This window comes from Nicotiana sylvestris, chromosome 3, assembly GCF_000393655.2.
Source record: "Nicotiana sylvestris chromosome 3, ASM39365v2, whole genome shotgun sequence".
NCBI classification, from domain to species: domain Eukaryota; kingdom Viridiplantae; phylum Streptophyta; class Magnoliopsida; order Solanales; family Solanaceae; genus Nicotiana; species Nicotiana sylvestris.
This window is the reverse complement of record NC_091059.1, coordinates 68,376,952-68,390,123: the sequence shown is the minus strand read 5'-3', so window position 1 is coordinate 68,390,123 and position 13,172 is coordinate 68,376,952.

Below are 13,172 nucleotides of genomic sequence, written 5' to 3'. Positions count from 1 at the left end.
TAAGAAAGTTTGGTTGAAGTTGCGCGAACGCATACTCCGATTTTATTTTTAGAATCGTAGTTATGTCACGCGAATGTGTACACAAATACGATGAAAGATTTATTAATATGTGGCTAAAGCAAACTACAAACATTCTCATTCTGTTTTCAGCAGCACATGGCACTCTCAAGGGCTATATATAGACCATTTTCTTTCACACAAAAGGCAAAAATCAGAACCCTAAAAAATACACAAAGTTTGTGCACTACACTTACTGAAATTGGACTCGAATTGTTCTCTGATTTTTCTTCTATTAAGAACCCAAAAGTTGTCATGGGAATTTCTGGTTTTCTAAGCTAAAGTAGGGTTGGTTATTGAAGTTGTGGTGGTGATTATCACTGCTGCTCTTTTTTGCTGGTTTTCTGTTGTTATTTCATCTTGGCTGATTTCAAGGTTTTCCTTTCTTTGTTGTTGTATCCAGGTACTTCACATACTATGAAATGCAAAAACATAAAGCTATAATATGTTGGCTGGAAAGTGAAACTCCAGATCCATTTCTTGTTAATGTTTTCTCTGCTTTTCTTTCTTTGTTTGTAGCTTTTTTATTTGTCTAAGTTGTTTTTTCCTTTAAACATGATGTTTGCTTCTATTCAGTCAGTCATAATGTTTAGGTTGAAAGTTAGAGTGATCTAGTATTTCACGTATTTTTGAATAATTTATCACTGTTTGAGGACTGTAATATTTAAGGACTGTGTTAGACTTGTGATTATCTGTTATTGGTATATACTTGTAATGGACAAACACATTCAGTCAAATCATGATAAGTGTTAATGTTATTTAAGGTTAGATTAATGTATGATAATTTTATATTAGTATTTATAGATGTTGAATCATTCTTATGTTTGGTTAAAATTAGTTGATACATGTAAGTGGCACATACTGTTACTATTGACAACAGATCATTAAAAGCTGAGTTTATAATTTGGCATCCATGCACCTAATGTTCAAAATTGTTGTATTTGGTCATATGTGAGTTAGAAGGTTTAAGCCTACAAGGGCCTTAATGTCGAAGGCCCTCTTCGTAGAGGCTATTAGGCCTGACTTTGGCCCATATCAGGATGGTCCGTTTGGAGCTGGACTTAAAGCATTTTTTCATTTACTTTCTTATTTTGTTTTGGGCTCGATCCTCAGCCCTTCAGGTTCATCAGTTCCAGTTTGTTGAGTTTTTCTATATGTTAAATAATAAAAATAGTTCTTTTTTATAATAACTGAAGGTTGATTATGGGAGGCCGAGCCCAATACCTGTTTATTCGGCTATGGTGGTCTCTTGCCTTGGTCTCCATAGCTGGGCTTGATGTCGAGTCCAGTATTGTCTTGTTTTCCTCTTGAAACCTTTAGAGAATATTGGGCCTACTGATGGCCCAAATTTTTTTTATAATTAAATACTTGGTATATTATCCAATGCATACTTATAATGAGTAGGCTTAGATTGAACTTTAATATAGATTAAAACACGAACATCTTTAGGTTGCTTTAGTCAAATACACTTCTTTTAAAATAGATTGGGGTGTGCCATCCGTAGTTGAATCACCAATGGCCCTCACATTACTTTTATAACTTAGATTTATTCCCTCATATGGCATCTTTTTTAACAAAATTGGGACAACTGGCAGCTTTTGATTGGCTCCAGCGTTTGTGCTGGCCAAAATTGGGCCAGCTGCCCCAGATTCTAGAAGTTTCCCTTCTAAAAATCTGATTTTCATTTTCCAAACTACCGCCCTAAGTTTTAATCTATTCAATTAGCCCCCTAGAAGTGTTTAACAATTACAAACTAAAGCAAACAACACAAAAACCTGAATTAAAAGCAAGGAAGATCAAATGGAATAAATCTTAATTCAATTAAGCTTCTAACTAAACCTAAATTCATTTAGCATTGAACTGAAATCAGAAACAACACATAACAGAAACATTTGAACCTAACATGAATCCAGAGTTAATCAATAATGAGCCATTTCTAAGAATTAAACCTATTGAACCAAAGTAATATCATTATATGAGGGAATCAAACAACAACAGGAATCTAACATGCTGATTTTAAATTAAATTAACTGGACACAAGCTAAACCAATTTTAAACAAACCCTAGCCGAAAAAAACTGACCAATTAATAATTGTGATAAACATGCACAAATTAACCCTAAAAACTACTGATTAGTCTAAACCATTATACGCGGGAGTAAATAAACAATTCTGAACAAAAATAAGAAGCTAACTCATGCAGCTACAACAGAACAACCACATGAAGAACAATCAAAGAAAAGAAAACGGCAAAGAAAAGAAAATAGGAACGAGGTAAGAAATTACCTATGCTAATGTAAGAAACAAACTGGACTGGAGGACCTGGCCGGAGCTTGAACTGATTATGGCAGGTTTGAAAATAAATCAAACCCACATGAATCAATTGCTCCTGTTAAGAGCAAGTGACTCATGTAGGTTTGAACCATTTAGTCTTCCGGAATCACTCAATAGAGACCTTTAGGGTTTTCAGATTTTCGATCTGAAAATACTTGACTTTGAGGGGCCTTTTAGGAGAACCAGCAAGGTATTAGGGGTGAGGGGAGTAAGGAGATAGCTTGGTGAAATTTTGGATTGATTTGGAGGGATTAGGGTTTGGACTCTAATTTTTAGATCTAAGATTTGAGGATTTGGGTGCGGATTTTGGAGAAAATGTTTGTGAATTCGGAAAGGGGAGGGAACAGAGACTATGGGGTGTTAATTTGGGGGTGTTTGGAGCACCGGAACCGCCGTGAGGCAATTTCCAGTGGTGATTAGAGGTGGAGGCAGTGGGGGATTTTTAGGCAGCTACGCTTCTCTAGGGTTTGGGTGGTAGAGATAAAATGGGGGGCTGGACCGGTTAGGACAGTTCTATACCAAGGGAAGGGTTAGTTTCGAACTGTTGGATCACTAGGATCCAACGGTTATGATCAAGGATGGGTGAAATGGGGTCGTTTGGTTTAGATGGGGGACTGGACCGGGCAATTTTATTTTGGGCTTGGATTTTGGGAAGGTTTGGGGTAAACTTTGGATGTAGACTGGCCCAATTTCAAGTCTAAAACAAACCTCACTTTGTTTTTAATTATTAATCCTTTTTCTTTTGTTTTTCTTTTTCTTTTTTTTAATTAATAAAAATCCTAAACTAAACCCTATATTTATCTAAGTTGTAAAATAAACTAATTATCCAACTATAAAATTTATAATAATTAACTGACCCTAAATTATAAAATAAAAACTACTAATCGAAAATTAAAACTAAAAATGCAAAAAATAAACCATTTTTGTGATTTTTATTTTAATAGAACAATTAATTAACTAATTAATCCTAAAAACATGGAAACAAAATCTAAATGCAATGCATGGCATTTTTTGTATTTTTCATGATTTTAATAAGAGTAAACATGCACAGAAATGCAAACAATTAACACAAATTCCTACAAAAATCCTATAAAATTACAAACAATTGGGAAAATCTATTTCTTTAATTTGTTGGAGTATTTCACATTGGGCAAAAAATTTGTGACGACCCGACCAGTCGTCTCATGAGTTGCCGCTTCATTTCCCCCATTTCTGCTTCTTATTGCTTTGTTTATCGGTTCTACATGTGATCAGGTTGGTCGGCTCAGGTTCGGAGAGGTTTTGGTAAGGTTTGAGACACTTAGTCTCTTTTGAGGAAGCTTAAGTTGGAAAAGTCAATCGGATGTTGACTTATGTGTTAAAGAGCTCAGATGTGAGTTCCGATGGTTCGGATAGCTTTGGGACTTATGAGTGTGATCGAAATGTGTTTTGGAGGTTCAGAGTTGATTTAGGCTTGAATTGGCGAAATGTCACACCCTGAACCTGGGGGCGGGCACCCAGTGCCTCACCTATCCTTGCGTACCAACTTGCAACTAAGGGACTCTGAACATATGATGTCATAATTTGGCCATGGACCACATTGCAAGATAACTGCGAATGCTGACTAAATATCAATATAAAGCTGGGTCGACAAGGCACGTCATCATTACTACAGCTGACAAACCAACCAAATATACGTACAAGGCCTATAAGCCTAACATGCTGCACTAACTAACAGGATATGTCTACAAGCCTCTACTTATGGACATACTATGATCGGGATAACTCTCTGACCTACTCACAACATATATACATATATACACAAGATATACATGAAGCTCTAGACCTGGCAACTCCAAAAGGCATGGAGCTTACCGATCAAGCTGAACTCGGGCAACACTTATTGAGGAGGCCTACCCGTCTATCTGTCTGACCTGCACGCATGAAATGCAACGCCCCAAAAAAGGGACGTCATTACGAAATAATGTACTGAGTATGTAAGGCAATATACTGAAAGCTGAAACCAAACTGATAATATAATAACTGGAAGCAGCTGGAAGTCAAAGATAATCTAAAGATATGCCTACCTGCTGATACTAACTCAACTCTCTTAATATAATAAGTAAAATAGATGTCCGGCCCAATAAGGCTCGGTATATATATAACTACTCTGCCGTAGTAGGCTTGCTCATAGGCACTCAGCCATACTAGGCTCTGTATCTCGACCAACTGGGCTCGCTCATAAGCGTTCGGCCATAGTACACTCGGTATATAACTTACCATCTGATCAAAGGTTGCCCGATAGAGTCCTGCCCATCGATTATAGCTCGATGGTAATGAAAATACTTTTAATACTGTATATATGTAAATTCTCTGCTCTCTTGACCGGAAGAAGAAAATACTCAATTGAATATGAAGTCGCAATAAGGAGAATATTGTAACTTACCAAAACTAGGAAAATATACATAATTTGCGAGACTAGCCAAATATACGTAAATTCCGGGATATGAATTTTTCTTTATGGCTCGTTATCAAACCTATGTAATGATGCGATCATGCTAAAATAAAGTAAAATCTTAGCCTTAACATATCTGGAGTAAGAAAAACTCCGTATAATATTTTGTTGGAAAACCTTCGTTGATTGAACGAAATTTTCCTCCGCTCCTTAGAAATTCATGGACGAAAACGTGTTTCTGGTTCTTCAAAATTTTGGAACGAAATAACCAATTTTGATTTGAGAGGAAAACGTTTCTAGTTCCTTAATAATTTGAAGGATTTATGTTCTTCAATGTTTTTGAATTCCTTTGGTTCATATTGGAATTTCAAAGGGGAACGTTTTCTTTTTTTTTAAAGTTTTGAAAGACTAACTTTGTTTTGGAGTCACTTTTGATTCATATGGATTTTTTGGCAGATAACTTAATCCTCCAATCTTGTTTATGCCTAGGTGGCATAATAAGTGACTACTTAGTCACTCCTTATTTTGGTGGCTTCTTGCCGCGTGTGTTTGGGGATAATTATTAAGTTTTTATCCACTTATTAGTTAATCAGATAATGTCCCGTTACCCAGTAATTAATCAATTACCCGAAAATTTGAGAATTATTCCCACTTTCTTAAAATATTACTCACTTTTCACATACCTTATACACCTTTCTAGCATGGGCAAGTAGTACCTTGCATGTCACTAGTCCATAAATATCGGCTATTTTAGCTCGGACCGTATTATACCCCAATATGCTAAACTTGGACGAAAAATTCATTTTCTTTGACTTGCTTCCCCTTTCACCTTTACGAATTTATTCATCACTTGTGAAATAGCATAATCCGTATAATCACCAAATAATCTTTTACTTGCACTGATGTCAATTACCTTATGACAAATCCAACGTACAATACTACAGGGTGCAACATCATCGTAACTTAATACTACAAAGCATAACATCACCGTAATGTAATACTGCTGGGTGCAACACTGTCGTAACGTAATACTGCGAAGCGTAACATCACCATAATGTAATACTGTTGGGTGCAGCACTGTCGTAACTTAATACTGCGAAGCGTAACATCACCGTAGTGTAATATTGCAGGACGTAATATCATTGTAATATACTACTGCAGAAGGTAACATCATCGTTATATATTACTGCAGAGCATAACATCGACGTAATACTGCGGGGCGTAACATTATTCCCCCCATTGGAACATTCATCCTCGAATGTTGACTGATGCACCTATCATTTTCATAACTTATATCTTCTGAATACTTTAGAACTTCTCTTGCCATCTAGGCGATTGTTCTGTGAACTTGTAGTCGGAATCCTTCCAATCTCGAAACTGTTACTACCTTTCATCATGCAGCCTGTACAATTTGACCTTGTAAGTGTGCCCAACCTCTAGGATTCTTATGTATAGCTTGATAAGATGTCCCTTTGGGCATATATAAGTATACTGAAGTTCTTCGCTCGATACTTTGTTGAATTCACGATTATTGCTATATCTTATCACATAGGTTCGTTTAGCCATCCGTATGAATTTACTGCCATAACTCTTACTTTAATTTATCGTTGCTGAGGTCTGCTACCAAATTTCAGCTACTCTCGTTACTTATTCCATATGTATAATTTAAGTCCTTTAATGTTTCCTCATTACTACTCATCTTTAGAATGACGGTCCAACCTCATCTCATACTTTGTGACTTTTGTCTATCTATTGTTGATTCACCTCAATATTGATCTACAATATACCACTGATAACTTGAAACTTCTTATGTAATACTTTGCCCCTAGGGCTTACGTTACCTCAAGGAATATTCGAAATGATTCCCATAATCGTATTTCATAGTGTCTCAATGTGATTCACCTTATGAGGGTATTCTAATTTCGTTCCGCCAGCAAAATCTTTTCTCCTTCTCTTCTCTTTTTTTTCAAATCACTATTCAAACGAAGCCCAAATGTCATCTTGTATCTGTCACAATTATACCCTCATTTTATTACCAGGTCAACATTTCATTCCTTCTAAATGTTATTAATCTTAGACTCCTTTGAGTTCATTAAAGCTATAGTGAGCTTTGTATAACATAGAGAAACTGTCTGCTCTTCTTGTTTTCATGGGCTTAATCCTAAAGACTTATTCATTCTCGTCACCTTTTCACTTGTCTTTCCTCATCCTTACTCATGCTTCCTTAAAACCTTATCGCTCTACCATACTTTAGCTTGCGACCTATAAATATCCATTTATAAACTTTCCTTCAACTTGCTTGCACCATAGATTTTCTCATGTTATTCTGGAACGTCAAGCGAGACATCAGATCGTCTCCAACTTTTCTCTATTCTCTTAACAAGATCTGTCAGTACTTAGAAACCATAGGCTGGAAGACATTCCGCCGATGATGCCGCTATCATTCCCGATTATTGGATCCCCATGCTTATAGCCTTCTATCCGAATTATGGACTATTCACGATCTTCTGCCTTTGAGTATCTCGTACGTTGTTCACCTTTACCTTACTTACCTTAAAATCTCGCATCGTATCTTCTATCTCTTTCGTGACCTCCATTCCACCTAGGTGTAATTCACGTCCATAACTTGAAGCTCTATTATAATACTCGCACCTCTAGTACATACACAATCCGGTGGGAGCTTCGTACTGACTTTTTATGAGGCTGGTACTTCTCCTAACTGGCTTCCTTGTAGAGCCATTATAGATTATGGTTGTTGTGTTATTTCTCCTGAACATATGATATTAAGAGTGATTCTGTCATGTTCTCAAGTTTATAATTTTTCTAGGTCCAATAATCAGACTCCTGGTTTACTTGGGTGATGTAATTCTTTAGTTTCCTCTTCCTTCTGGTCAGCCTTTACGTAGGCTTAAGCTACCTTCCAATCTGTGGCTCATGGTATTAGTTATTACCTTAGCCTTTCATGGGCGTTATGGAATATCCATGATACAATCTTCTAACAATTCAATCCTTTGTCTATGCCATGGGCTCAATTCTTTCTTTTAACTTATATCAGAGTTTTCTGTGGCTGTATGATTATCAACAAATATGCTGCCTAGATAATGCTCCAAAATCTTGAGTGTATCCATAACGTACTAACTCTGGATCATTGATCGAATAATTCATTTCGTTCCATCTCAGCTTTTTTTTAAACATGTGCAATTACTTTTCCTAGTCTTTCTGCCCCTTGTTGCATCCATACTTAGCTTATCTTAGTGACCACACTTGCCAGAGTTTTCATACAACTCATATGATCTCGAATATTACTTTTAATTCTTACTTCTTGTTCATTAGCCACGGTAGACGCCACTTTCCTTTGGAAGGCTTAGAATATTGTTGCGAGATTGTTGTTACACGACCATTTCCTATTTAGGCCATTGTGCTTAGGTTGAAGCCTTCTTTCTTATCTCCTCAGCTGGTCTTTTGTTGTAGTACTTAAGGAGATCCCTTGACTCTCGTAAAGCTGTGAGCTTATTACAGACCTTTTTGATGTCCTTACTTGCCTATAATCATTTGTAGTTGCTTACTTCCACGCCCTTGTGCTTGTATGGTTTCTTATGAACTGATATTTTGACTGCCTTCCTAGTGGTACTTTCATTTATCCCTGTAACAATCATACGGTATCTTTAACTACCCCGACTTTTGTTTGAATATATATCAAGTATTATAATGATATTCTTCGAGGCTGAACTCTCCATGTTGGGTTCTACTATGTTTATCTCACACGATCTGATGACTCGTCTGTAACCTCCTATTTAGCCATAACCGGGATCTTCCTGACCAATTACTAACTACTCATTGGCCCATTCTCATATCAATATTCCTCGTAATCTTTTTTGGGTTATTTCTTTTGTCTTAACTTACGTCTCACACTGGCTCCTTATTTATTAATAACAGCTCGGGTAGGAACCTTTACTTTCTCTCATTGACGTCGTGCTTGCACAATATTCTTATATCGTAGCGTATCTGTAAGATTTGGATAAGTGCCACCTCATTCCTCTTTCATTTATCGCATTCTTCCTTTACCATTCCATAGTCACTAGAACCTTTTAATTCTGACTTAATGCCACATCACTCCATATTCCCCCCTTTAGGGGTGTACTAAGAGTTGAAGCCACGAGGATCTACCTATAGATGTTTTACCTCTTCATCTTTGGCGTCATTTCTCAACATCAATGATCCTTACTCGCCTTGCGGCAATCCTTCTGTACCAAGGATGACAAATCCCCTTACTCACGAGGGTGACACTTAATGTAACTGGTACATACAGTCCCTTAAGCTTAACTTTGCTAACATTGCTTGCTTTAGGGAAGTATCTTCCTGAATGACCATTCTTTGAATTTCTCATGAACCTTCTTCTGTTGTCCGTCCTATTATTGTCGGAATGTGATTTGAAATTCTCATGATGCTGACTATTACCAAATCACTTAGTCCCTAATTCATATTTAGTTTATCTTATTCACTAGCCCATACTAATTTCTATTACTCTGGGGTCTAACTTTTCCTCTTGGTAATCGCACTAGAGTTGGGAACTTATTTCTCGAAATGAGGACATGACTGTATGGCCTATACTCTTTTGTTGTCCTAAGGCCGGTCACCCCTCGTCTCTACCTTCACTTGACTATAGATTTTGTAATATTGTCATCTTTTGATCTACCGTTGTCATCCATGTACCATATCTTACTCATAATGCTTCATTAACTCTTTTCTTATTTTCCGCTAACATTTATGCCTATCACTTTATTCTGAAAACTGAACAAGACATTCTTTTGCTTTTAGCTTCCCTTTGCTCCATCAAGTGGCTCTTCAAGCTGCTTAATGTTCTCGCTTTACTAGGGACTCGAGCCACACTAAGGTAATATGTATCCCTTCAAGGCTTATAGTGCTTGTCTTTGTAGTACTCATATCTGGCAGCACTATTTTAAAGTGTACCATCTGAGTGTCTCAAAAGGAGATCTATTAGCACATTTGCAATATCCTTCGGAAATGTCAATTGACACAAACAATTCATCCATCATATCTTCTTATACTACTTCTATTAACCCCCATAGGGTATATCTGGAATGGGTGCGACCAATTGTATATACCTTTGTTACTATTGAATATAACTCAAAAAGCTTATGTTCCTATATGCGGTGAAATCAGAAGACTTGATTTCTCACCGACAAGACATTCGGGAGCATGCCCGGGACCCCGAGGGCAGGGGGTCGCAACCGAATCCTCGACCTCGGGGCTCGTCGAAGCGCGACTCAGAGAAAACAAAGAACAAAGCCAGGACAGAGGGGGAAGTCCTCTAGGCACATGGCTACATTTGACAGGCCCGGCCTATACAGAGCCTATGCTAAAGCATCATGTCAAGCCATCCCATCACCGTACTTTGTAGCCGATCCCTACGTACTTGTAGCCGAGTCTCCTCTCCTATATAAAGGGGACTTGCCCCACCTTGTAAGGGGATGATGTTGCTCCATTTCTCCACAATTGCAGTAACATCTCTCTCTCTTTTCTTCTAAGTGGTTCATTCTCACTGGCCCGAGGCCTCCTTAGCATTTATCATTTTCTTACTTGTTCTTCACCGTATCATTTAGTATTGGCAATATAGAGCCTTGCTTAATCATACCTCTAACTGTTATCCCATCCCCAACCATCCCCGATAGTCTAAGATCGATACCAATGCCGAGCCTGAGGTCCCATCGACCATCTCCGAGCTCGGGCAACAGGCCCTTTTGGTTCGATTACTGCCTCGCCTTAACTCGCATTTTATATTTATACTTCACGCTCTTAGGATTAATTGCTTTAACAACTAGCTTGGGAATAGATCACGTATTTTTAGAGTCTCATTTACAAATTTAATTGTTGTTACCATTTTCTTGGTAAACAGTTCCTCTGCCTGAATTATAAACATTGTTAACCTTTGTTAACTAGGTGCCTCGTACCCTTCTTTATCTTGCTTCTTTTTCTTGTTGAAACTTGTATTTATCTTCTTAATCTCTCATTGTCTTTCACCATAAAAGTGGATAGGCATTCTTGCCTTAAGGCTTCTTATCAAGAGGCTTACACCATTCAGTACGCGCATGATCTGCTGAAGACCTCACATTTACTTATCATAAGCATGATACAAAGTCGAGTTCCACTAATTCAACACTTCCAGAGCTATATCTCTTATAGATCATATTTCTAAACGTAGGCATCATTTTATTACGAATAAAAATAGAAGTTCGGGACTTGAATTCTTATAAGTGAGCTCTACCACACGATCTAGAGTAAGAAGAAAGAGTGACAGTCTTAAATGCCCTGTAGCCTCCTACTTATAAGTATGGTGCATGATACAACCATAAACAAGACGCTACTAGACACGGCTTGTAGACCCCCTAGGATAGAACTGCTCTGATACCATTTTTGTCACGCCCTGAACTTGGGGGCGATACTGGCACCCGCGCCTCACGTATCCTTGCGTACCAACTTGCAACTAAGGAACTCTGTACATATGATGTCATATGTTGGACATGGGCCACATTGAAAGACAACTGCGAATGCTGACTAAATATCAATATAAAGCTAGGCCGACAAGGAACATCATCATTACTACAGCTGACAAACCAACCAAATATACGTACAAGGCCTATAAGCCTAACATGCTGCACTAACTAACAGGATATGTCTACAAGCCTCTACTTATGGACATACTATGATCGGGATAACTCTCTGACCTACTCACAACATATATACATATATAAACAAGATATACATAAGACTCTAGACCCGGCAACTCCAAAAGGCATGGAGCTTGCCGATCAAGCTGAACTCAAGCAACACTTATTAACGAGGCCTACCCGTCTGTCTGTCTGACCTGCACGCATGAAATGCAGCGCCCCAAAAAAGGGACGTTAGTAGGAAATAATGTACTGAGTATGTAAGGCAATATACTGAAAGTTGAAACCAAACTAATAATATAATAACTGGAAGTAGTTGGAAGTCAAAGATAATCTAAAGATATGCTTACCTGCTGATACTGACTCAACTCTCTTAATATAGTAAGTAAAATAGATGTTCGGCCATATAAGGCTCGGTATATATATAACTTCTCTGCCATAGTAGGCTTACTCATAGGAGCTCGGCCATACTAGGCTCTATATCTCGACCAACTGGGCTCGCTCATAAGCTCTAGGCCATAGTAGGCTCGGTATATAACTTACCATCTGATCAGAGGTTTCCCAATAGCGGTCTGCCCATCGATTATAGCTCGATGGGAATGAAAATGCTTTTAATACTATCTATATATAAAAACTCTGCTCTTGACTAGAAGAAGAAAATACTCAATTGAATATGAAGTCCCAATATTGTAACTTACAAAACTAGGAAAATATACGTAATTTGCGAGACTAGCCAAATATACGTAAATTCCGGGATATGAATTTTTCTTTATGACTCGTTATCAAACCTATGTAATGATGCGATCATGCTAAAATGAAGTAAAAGCTTAGCCCTAACACACCTGGAGTAGGGAAAACTCCGTATAATATTTTATTGGAAAACCTTCGTTGATTGAATAAAATTTGCCTCCGCTCCTTAGAAATTCATGAACGAAAACTTGTTTCTGGTTCTTCAAAATTTTGGAACGAAACAACCAATTTTGATTTGAGAGGAAAACGTTTCTGGTTCCTTAAGAATTTTAAGGATTTACGTTCTTCAATGTTTTTGAATTCCTTTGGTTCATATTAGAATTTCAAAGGGAAACGCTTTATGTTTCTTTAAAGTATTGAAAGACTAACTTTGTTTTGGAGTCACTTTTGATTCATATGGAGTTTTTGGCAGATAACTTAATCCTCCAATATTGTTTATGCCTAGGTGGCATAATAAGTGACTACTTAGTCACTCGTTATCTTGGTGGCTTCTTGTCACATGTGTTTGGGGATAATTATTAAGTTTTTATCCACTTATTGGTTAATCAAGTAATGTCCCGTTACCCGGTAATTAACTAATTACCCAAAAAATTGAGAATTATTTTCACTTACTTAAAATATTACTCACTTTTCACATACCTTATACACCTTTCTAGCATGGGCATGTCGTACCTTCCATGTCACTAGTCCATAAATACCGAGTATTTTATCTCAGACCGTATTTTACCCCAATATGCCAAACTTGGACGAAAAATTCATTTTTTTTGACTTGCTTCCCCTTCCACCTTTACGAATTTATTCATCACTTGTTAAATAGCATAATCCTTATAATCTCCAAACAATCTTTTACTTGGATTGATGTCAATTACCATACGACAAATCCAACGTACAATACTACATGGTGCAACA